The following is a 10,575-nucleotide window of genomic DNA, read 5'->3' on the forward strand; positions in this document are numbered from 1 at the left end:
AATAACTTATAGCATACAAATAAATTTCAAGTATAAAAAGTGCATCGTTGCAGTAATACCTCTTTGCAAGTCCAAATATTTTGGTTTATAATAAAATTGTAAGGGGAAGGGGGAAGAGGAGGAGAAAGAGGAAGAAGAAATAAAGCCATCAGGGCCATCTATTGCAAAGGTCCAATATCTTAAAGTATTGCTCAAAAAGTTGCAGAGAAACATGTCTGGAAGCAACATGTAACTGAAAAGAAACTACTCTTGTTTTTACCATTTCACGTTATTATTGTCTCTAGTACTTTCTCCTTCTTGAATGGAAACTCACACCCTCCATAATGTGGCTCTTCAGTCAGCCATTTCATGCAGTCACCACTTGCATGTTTCCCAAATCTTCTTCAGGTGTTCTCTTCGAACTGTGCTACCAGAATGAACAGATAATGACCTTTCTCTCCAGAGCGGTGACATCACCTGTATTATTAATTTTGCTAGGTAGGTGACTTCATATTCCCCAAGTTGATGGACAAATCCAGCATTAGGATTAATACAAAGTCTTCTTTCTCGAGTATAAGCAAATGCATCTCTGTACATTCCAAATGTTTCCATAAAGCATGCAATAAGAAAGGCAGCACTTCTGGCGATGTCTGCATTTCCACGGACAGGAACATTATAAGCTCTCATCAATCAGTTCTTCAGTCATAGGGGAAAAAAGTACTATATTATCAACTGGATTATCTGCAATATCCAAGACTAAGTATCTGAATAATTGTTGAAAGTTTGGTTTAACAAGGTTTGCTTCAATATTTTGTCCTATGCATATTATGTGGGTTATTCCATGTTTCTGTAGTACAGATAGCTTGCTTGTCCTAGCAGAAGAATATGGGCCTAAGAACCATCCAGGTGAAATTCCCTGCATCTCTGGTCTCATAAGGTAGGTCCGCTGCTGGATGTCTTGTCTGCACTGTGGGAGGCAGGGGATTCCAGCTTCATGACCTCCGTGGTCCTGGTCCCGTGGGCTGGTGGCTGAGGGGGAGGTGAGTTACGCTACGACTGGCAGTGGCAGCTAAAGGCAGGAGGGCCATTGGAATGGGGGACTGAGGGGTGGATGGCGGGCTTACAAGTAGCACATGCAGACCAAAGGGTCCCAGCGATCCGAGAGGTGGCAGCGGTGACAGTGGGGGCCAAGAGGGTTGAGCGGCTCGTACCCAGCCACCATGCTGCTGGAGTCTCCCTCTCCCCAGTCTCCACCGCCCCTCGGATGACCAAAGCAGTTTTTAAATTGATGGTGTCTCTTAAGATTCAGAATGCTCATGGGCAGATTACATTCTTCAAGAGGCAATGCTGTTTTTAAAAAGCTACCGAGTTTTGTGAACTCCTTGTTCTCCAAAGACTGTTGACTGTGGCACCTTTTTTCCCATGTAACACTAAAATACAGAAGAACCAACAGTCTGTGTAAAACATTTTAGGAAAGAGGAGATGCTCTAAAATCCTATTAAATTCTAGAATTCATTATTTTAAACTATTGTGCCCTTTGAGTCCTTTTTACTCCTTTTTTTTTCTTCCCTCTTGCTATGCTGTGGGGAGAATAGGATAATTTGGTCAGGCTCCCTCAACTCAGGTCCTGTGGGGGTGGAGCAGCACATTCCCGTTTCTTTGTGAACAAGTTGTGTGGGTGGAGTTAGTGCACATGTGCGCTTCCCTCTTGCTATGCTGTGGGGAGAATAGGATAATTTGGTCAGGCTCCCTCAACTCAGGTCCTGTGGGGGTCGAGCAGCACATTCCCGTTTCTTTGTGAACAAGTTGTGTGGGTGGAGTTAGTGCACATGTGCGACAATGTACGTTTTTAGTTAATGCTACTGTGTGTTGCCAGTTAGTTAGCAGAGCTGGCTGCAGGGCATGGGTCTAAAACTAGAGCATGTTTACTGTGCTGGCAGTTGCTCGGTTTCTCTTTGGACCTTGCCGGTAGCAGTTGAGTTTCTGAGTTTCTGTTTGTACTGCCTAGCTCCTAGACACCTGTGCTGAAAAGAGACTATTTTTTCTTAAACCAAGGCTCCCGAGGACCTTTTCGACGGTTACCTCGCTCGTAGACATGCGTGTGAAGGGTTTGTGAACGGGCTGCAGGGGTCTGGCAGCTCCAGACCCCAGCTCTAGCTCTACATATGCTGTTCCTTATGTCTCTCTGCCTGTGTGGTTCTAGCACACCATAGTCCATTACATAGGAATTATGGACTCTGGAACTCAGGACTAAAGCTGTAGATTGATAACAAAGTTGAGATGATTTGAAAAATATGTAAAATAGTAAACGTAACAACAATGAAACAGAATAGTTCCATGCTAAGTGTATTTTGTGCTAAATCTTATATTTTAGTCACAATCTACCAGGAAAACAAACCATTTCAGGCTTTTATAACAGAAATATTTAGTGTAAAAAATTGGTAACACAGGAGATGGAAAGGCTGAGAAGCCAAACAAGAAACCGTGAGGCAGCCGAGAAATGAGTGACAGTGAGAAGTCCCTGAGACACTGAGGACTGGAGGGTCTGGGAGGAGGTAAACCCCGGAGCCCAGGAGCCAGGGACGCCTGGCAGAAATAGGCACCACCGCAAAGGAGATTCAGCCAATGCCAGAGACACTGCCCAAGGAGGAGATGAGAGAATATTCTGGCTTCCTCACTTTGAACTCCTACATGCACCTCCCACTAGCTAAATCCGCTGACCTGGGAGCCTAGGAAACACAGCCTGCAGGAGTCAGTTTCTCTGTGATGTACAGTAGAACTGAGAGAGTGTGGAGAGGCACATAGTCCCAGGACCGGCTCAGCTGCATATTTTACTTAATATAAGCAACACATGAACACTTGCCTTGATTTACAGTTATGATGGCAAATGTAACCAGAAGCTAACAATGAAAAGAAAAGGAAGTTAAATGCAACTCACTTCCAAATGTCATATTATTAACTTCAGTACTTAGTTGTGAGTTTTTCATCATATCCTTGCAATCAAATAGATATAATCAATTTCATTAAGTATATATAGAAACAATCATTAATAAGACTATGTTCTAATCACATATGACAACACAACTAACACTGTCATGGCAGGTATCACTTTAACAAATTCTAATTTCTTTCTATAATGTAGTATTACTTTCAATCATCATGGTAACACAATTTATTAAATATGTTTCTCTTTACTCAAGATGGGTAAAAGTGCTTCACATGGAATTCTCAAGAACCACAGGGAACCCATCTGCGGTAGACCATGAAGTAGACAAGAGCTTGCAGTAGACCATGAGCTAGAGCAAAATGACTCAAATATAAATAACAACTGAAAAAAATGCAAACAACAAATTGAAAACAATCTTATCCAAAATACCCTGGATGTGGATATTTTATTAAAAATACCCCACCTGAGAAATAGTCATCTTGCATATACCAATAAATGATTAAGGTGGCTTTCATGTTGTAGTCCTCCAGAACAAAAGGCCACATTCCACATAGTTCTTAGGTTTGACATGTCACCTTCTCAAACTAATCATTTTATCAAGAATGAACATAATAATGAACTTCCCCAAGGTGGGTTGAAAGCACTGAGACTACTGACATTTTTTGCCTGAAATTCCTAGAAGCCAAAACAAAGAAGAAAAATGCTAGGTTTGGCAGCTTTCAGAGTCAAAAAGGAAACATATGTTCCCTGGATGGAAAAAGCTGTATGTTTCAGTCACATTTCCAGCCTTACTCAGGTTGAACAGTGAAAAAAATTCTTCTGAAGTCATTTCTTGGAGGAGGAAGGGAAATGCATGGTTGTTGTTGTTGTTGCTGTTTTACTTATACTACATTTTATCATAAATTTTACCTAATCCATTAAAAAATTCTTCTGAAGTCATTTCTTGGAGGAGGAAGGGAAATGCATAGTTGTTGTTGTTGTTGCTGTTTTACTTATACTACATTTTATCATAAATTTTACCTAATCCATTCCATTCCCTACTGACTCGCTGAAGATCACATTTAGTTTTCACTAAGGTGAAAAAGGAATGAACGTTTGAGAAACCAGCCTGGATTTGAGCTTTGAAGCATGAAATCACTCCAGTTAAGTGTCCTGGTGGTCCTCTGCTGAAGTTTCACATTACCTGCCCGTTGTACCCCTAGTTAAGCCAATTTCCTGAAGAGCCAAGCCTGGGAAAACAACAAGAGGGGATAATTTCCTGTACTTAGACATAAAACACCTGATGAAGCCAAAGTGCACAGGGCAGATCAAAGAGAATGACTCTCGAAAAATGCTCTGTTTCTGTATTGCAGCCAACCACTAACTAGCTCAGGGAACCTTCCCTTTTAGAGAAAACGTCAGATAAATCTATGAGAAGAAAACTCTCACAGAAATAACAAAAGGATTTTTAGAGGAGGATGGAAGGTCAAAGTAAATAAAGATTATAGTAAAAATAAGAAGTCAAAATTGTAAAATGAGAAAATCCAAACAGATAGGCATTTGAATAAACATATTCAAAGCAATAATAGCACTAAAAGTTCACACACATAGCACTTGCTGTGTACCAGATAAGGCACTAATCATTTTACATATATAAACTCATTCAATTTTCACAACAATCCTGTTACCTCCATGTAACAGATAAGGAAACAGACAACAGAGAGGCTTGGAAACACTCAGGGTGGACTCACGATTCCAACCCAGGTGGTCTGGTTCTTAACCACTATGTTCTTCTATCTCTCCTAAATGTATTTATACTATATCCATATCTTGAATACTCAAATTCTCTCCCCCCACTCTTTGATATATTTAACTATTACAGTAAATAAGTTATATAAAATAGTTTCCCCATTTTACAAATGGGTAAACCAAAGCTGCCTAAGTTCCAGGAACTCCTAAGTGGCAGAGCTAGGATGTAAATCCAAATCCAACATTCTTCCTGCCACACCTCACTGAATTCCAGAATATGACAGCCATGAAAATGCACTGCTCAGATTTCCTGCTGCAGGGACATAGTTTGCTGAGAGACTCAACTATCTTTCATTTGTATCTACTACCAGATCCGTACCAAGGTAACAGTGACTGAGCACATCAGGGGTATTAATGCAGGCCTGTTCCTACGGTAAAACAGGACTATCCTATTGGGAGACTTCAGCTCACAGGCTCCCATGATCTTGCCTAAAACTTTATTTTTTAGAGTAGTTTTAGATTTACAGAAAAACTTTTGTTAGTTTTTGAGCAATGCATTTTTATCATTTTAATTGAGTTGGAGTAAGAATAGAAGTATGCAACTATATTTATCCATTGATAATCTTGTAACCAGATAGGAGGTTACTATATCAATTGTACACACATACAAGTTGAGTAACTTCTCACTTAAAAAGACTGCATGTAACCAGGGCATTCGTACTTACTCTTGATATGTGTTGATTAAAAAAAAGTTTTACTTCAATTAAATTTTAGATTTTTCTAATAATTAGTTTGATTATAAGTCAAATTTTCATTGAGACATTAAGTCCACATTCTTGTCTACTTTGTAGGATTTTTTGTTTTGCTTTGTTTTGTTCATTTAACTCACAAAAATTACATATATTTATGGTGTGAAACCTGATGTTTTGATATATGTATACACTGTGGAATGACTACATCAAGCTAATTAACATATCTATTACCTCACGTACTTGTTATTTGTTTGTGATGAAAACATTTAAAAATCTATTCTTTCAGCAATTTTCAAGTATACATAAATTGTTATTAACTATAATCACCATGTTGTACAATAGATCTCCTATACCCTATAATGGAAATATTGTGTCCTTTGACCAACATCTCCCCAATCTCCCTCTACCCCTTGCCCCCTGGTAACCACCATTCCACTCTCTGCTTCTATGAGTTCTTTTTTTTTTTTTTTTTTAGATTCCACATATAAGTGAGAACATACAGTATTTATCTTTCAATGTCTGGCTTATTTCACTTAGCATGATATTTTCCAGGTTGTTTACCCAAGCTGTCTCAAATGACAAGCTTTCTATCTTTTTTAAGACTGAATGGTATTCCATTGTTTATGTTTACCACATGTTTTAAATCCATTCATCCATTGATGGACACTTGGGTTGATCACATATCTTGGCTATTGTGAATAATGCTCCAATGAATGTGGGAGTATAGATATCTCTTTCATATACTGATTTCATTTCTTTTGGATATATAGAAGTAAAATTGCTGGATCATATGGTAGTTCCATTTTTAACTTTTTGAGAAACTTCCATATGTTCTCCATAACTGCCGTACTAATTCACATCCCCACCTACTGCCAACTGATTTTCAACAAAGGTGCTGAAGATACACAATGGGGAAAGGACAGTCTCCTCAATAAAATGGTGTTGTGAAATCTGCATATCCACATGCAGAAGAATGAAATTGGACCCTTATCTCAACCCATATACAAAAGTCAACTCGAACTGGTTTAAAGACTTAAATGTAAAACCTGAAACTATATAAAACTACTAGAAGAAAACATAGGAGAAAAGTTCCTTGACATTGGTCTTCGCAGATTTTTTGGATATGATCCCCAAAGCAAAAATAGACAAATAAAACTACACCAAACTGTAAAATTTCTGCACTGCAAAGGAAACAATCAACAAAGTGAAGAGATAACCTACGGAATGGAGAACATATTTGTGAACCATATGCCTGATAAGGGGTAAGTATCAAAAATATGCAAGGAACTCAGATAACTCAATAGCAAGAAAACAAATAACCCAACTTAAAAAATGAGCAAAGGACCTGAATAGAAATTTCTCAAAAGAAGACATACAAATGGCCAATAGGTAATTTGAAGAAATGCTCAATATCACTAATTACCAGTGAAATGTGAATTAAAACAAATGTGAGATATCACCTCACACCTTTTAGGATGGCTATTATTAAAAAGACAAGAGATAAATGATGAGGACGATATGGAGAAAAGGGAACGCTTGTACGTTGTAAGGTTTTGAACAAGACTTCCACACTCTGTAAGTGGCCAGGTTGCAAACTGGTCATTGAACTCTGAGCTTGGAAAAAACTCTTTGTTTTGATTGATTCTGACAAAGGTTTTTTAATCTGTTCACTTAGAACTTGACAAATATCAAAGCACTTTCTGAGGCACTGTGGAAATACTGGTATGACATATCAATCTATATTCTATACTGCATGGTACCTTATCTTTTACTATGTGAAAGGTAACAGTGTGCCAACTTTTACTATGCCATACATAGCATAACCACACCCTGTCATTCTATGCTATATTGCCGTGATTTCTAGTGTCATTACACAAGCATGAGATGAATTCTTCAGCAGTCTGAATTAGATAGAGTAATTCTTTTCAACGAAATAAGATTTTGTTTATATTCTTAACATTCATCTTCTTCTTCAGCACTATGTAATTTGGATTTATGATTACTTAGCCAATGATTTACTGCCTCCAGGTCACTGAAAGAGAATACAGATGCATTAGAGCATTCTATCCCATTGTCTGAGAGACCCAGTTCCTAACAGTGCTAATCTGTCCTAGTGCTATAACCATGTAACTGGACATTTTATGACAATTTAACTGAAGTTTAATGATATTCACTTAAACTAAGACACCAGAAATTTTTTAGTTATCTATTCAAATATATGGAATGATGTGAGTTCCTGAGCATTATACAACCAAGGTGTGTACATGGAGTTTATCTGCATCCTCTCCAGAAGCTATCTGCAGCACATGGCAACATCATGCTTGCTTTCAGAAGGGTAAATCCTCCCTAGGAAAGTAGAACTCAACTCCAGGTCTGTCTGGCTTGAGAGTCCCACCTCTGAACCACTATCCTCTACTGCTGGACAAACCATTGAAAGCTTAAGTACATCTGAAAGAGGTTCCATGTACTGTTCCTCATCACCTGTATGGAGTTCAATTGGCCTGAAGAGCATATGATTATCATGGTCTTCCTCCCCTCCACTTCTGCTTCCTGTCCCCTTTTGAAAAAGGGATTCTATCTACTCTTTATAATGATTTGAGCCTTTCTCTTTTTTTTCTAACAGTTTCCAAACATAGTGGACACAGATCTACAAATCTGTAACCATTTGTAATTCCTTAAAAATTATACAGATATCATTCCTGCAAACCTGCTGATCTGAATATATCCAGCTTTTCAAGCTACATATCACCCATATTCTCAACTTTTTAAATTTGGCTTTTCACCTTCCCTTCATGGATAATTAGAGTTAAAGTTTTTAAAAGCATAAAAAGCTTTCACTGTCTCAGATGTTTTTCCCTTGAGGTCCCTCCTACAGCTGACCTATAGTTTGCAGTTATACACTCACATACTTACACACACACATATATGTAAAATTCATTGTCTTTAATCATGCCCATTTTCCTTTTTTCATATTGATTCCTAAGTGCTATCATTTTAAGATTATCCCCTTCAAGGCTAGCCTTGAAATTCTTTCTTGTTTACAAAAATCAAAGAACAACTGCTCTATTGATATTTCTTCTTCTACATAGTTCTAACAACCTCTTAAGAGACTGCCAGAAGTAATGTCAGTCACCACGAGGAGGTCGAGAGGGAAGAGTTCCTATGGAGAAAGCCTTAGGGGACAGGATTTCAAGAGTTGATACTAAATTTAAAAGCATGTCATACCCCCAACTGTTCTTAACAATGTTTTCTGGGCCTGTAGCTGTGGGCTTGTGTGATGAGGACCCTAAGACTTAAAAACATTTCTTTCTTTCTCCGAAATATCATACTTCATTGTTCTTATACAAGTGGTACCTGATAAAAGACATGTAAGAGGATGTGTGGAAGTATTATGTCACTAATAATAACATTATGTAATCATCACTCTCTGCAAATTTGCATCAATCTTTTTCAGATTACATATCATATATTGAGATTATGGGTTATCATTTCTGTGTCTGTTTGGGGTGGAATCTCCGGTAGAGCAGAAGTTGTGTCCCTTTCATCTATCCATCTCCAGTAGACTTTGTACGTTTGTTTTTAAATGTCCTTTTCTGGCTCAAAACACATGTTTACATCAAGATTAATGGTTGCTGCACTTTGTGTAGGGGAAGGTCGTTCAGGCTTAGAATGAATTTCAAAACTTTTAATGGTTCCCTGTTGATCAAAAGCAAAATCTAAATTCCTTACCATGACATGGAGAGCCTCTGAGGCTCTTGATGGTTTTTAGTTTTATGGTGTCACTCACTTCCTGATTACACTAGGCTGCAGAACTATGGGCAAACATTCCAGCTCCTCAAGAGTTCTTCTTAGTTCCTTTTGCGTCATGTTTTTGCCTGTGCCTGAAATGACCTCTTTACTTTTTCTGCTTGATTAATATCTAACCCACTTTTCCTTTCCAACTTAAATCATAAATTACCTCCCATCTGAGAGCTCCCCAACACTTTCCCAAAGTACTATTTTGTAATACTCTACATTTTGAATGGACTTTTATTATCATATTTCGTTTTTATCACGTTTTATTATAATTTCTGTATATTTCTATTGCTCCATCATAGGCAAACACTCTCTTGCAAACACACATACTGGGTTATAAGCTCTACCAAGGCAGATATTGTATTGTAATTTGTTCTGCAGTTTCTATATTTTGCACAAAGCTTGAAAAATGGCCCAAAAAATGCATCTGAAAAAATTACAGAACAATTATTTTCAAATTAGAACTTACTCTGTCCCTTACAACTGTATACCATTGGAGATGTCACCTAACCCCTCTGAACTTTAGTTTCCTCACCTGTAAAAAAGAGGAAAAAAATGCTTTATTTCATATGGTTATTACAAATATTAAATTAAATGTTTTGTATGAAATACTTTGGAAAGTTCTTCAAAATGTATTAGTTAACTATACATATTATTAGTATATCATTAGAGGTGCTTAGTAAAAAGATACTGTTTGTGGTGGTTTCTTTGAAGTACTAGAAAAAATGAGAATAAAGAAGTCAGCACAGTCTTAATGATTAAATTATATGGGACAATCAAATTTTTTCCCAATGGGCTTTTTATTTTAGAAACAACAACAAAAAGAAAATTTTAAATATATATTTAAAAAGTAGAACTATTTCAAGACACAATTGTATTTCTTCCAAATACTGTAATGAGAAACATATTGGGTATTTCAGTAATACTTTATGAGGGGATTTGTTTACACTCATCAAGTTTAAAATCTGACTATACTAATTTCATTAGCATCTTAGCTTGGTTCATTTAATGTTATTCAAGCACTCTCTCTGAAATGAATCTCCTGAGATACATCTTTCCCCTTGAAGATGAGCTTACTTTAATATTTACACAGAGTCTCAAGCATGGATACAGTGGTCCATGAGTATGAAAAACTGCCATACAGCACAAAGCGGAGGAGCCTCTCCTTGTACAAATGTCTCCGTACTGAACCCAGGAATCTGTAATGTAAGGAGGTTTTCATCAGGCACCTCCTACTCACCATGACGTGGCAGAGACATAACAAATGGGAGAGGGCACTCCAGTCAGGAAGCCAAACACCTATTTCAGTCCATTTTCTGACCTGCTTACTGCTACACCTATGGAGAGTAGGAGCTTACTGGGCTGGAGAGAAAC

The 10,575-nt window shown here is 37.7% G+C and overlaps 1 pseudogene; it reads right to left on the bottom strand.

Annotated features, from left to right (window-relative positions):
- Nucleotides 1-337: 337 nt before the first annotated feature.
- On the bottom strand, nucleotides 338-9,273 carry LOC103598361 (annotated as a pseudogene).
- Nucleotides 9,274-10,575: the final 1,302 nt, after the last annotated feature.

The sequence above is a fragment of the Galeopterus variegatus genome, unplaced genomic scaffold (assembly GCF_000696425.1).
Source record: "Galeopterus variegatus unplaced genomic scaffold, G_variegatus-3.0.2 Scaffold2584, whole genome shotgun sequence".
NCBI classification, from domain to species: domain Eukaryota; kingdom Metazoa; phylum Chordata; class Mammalia; order Dermoptera; family Cynocephalidae; genus Galeopterus; species Galeopterus variegatus.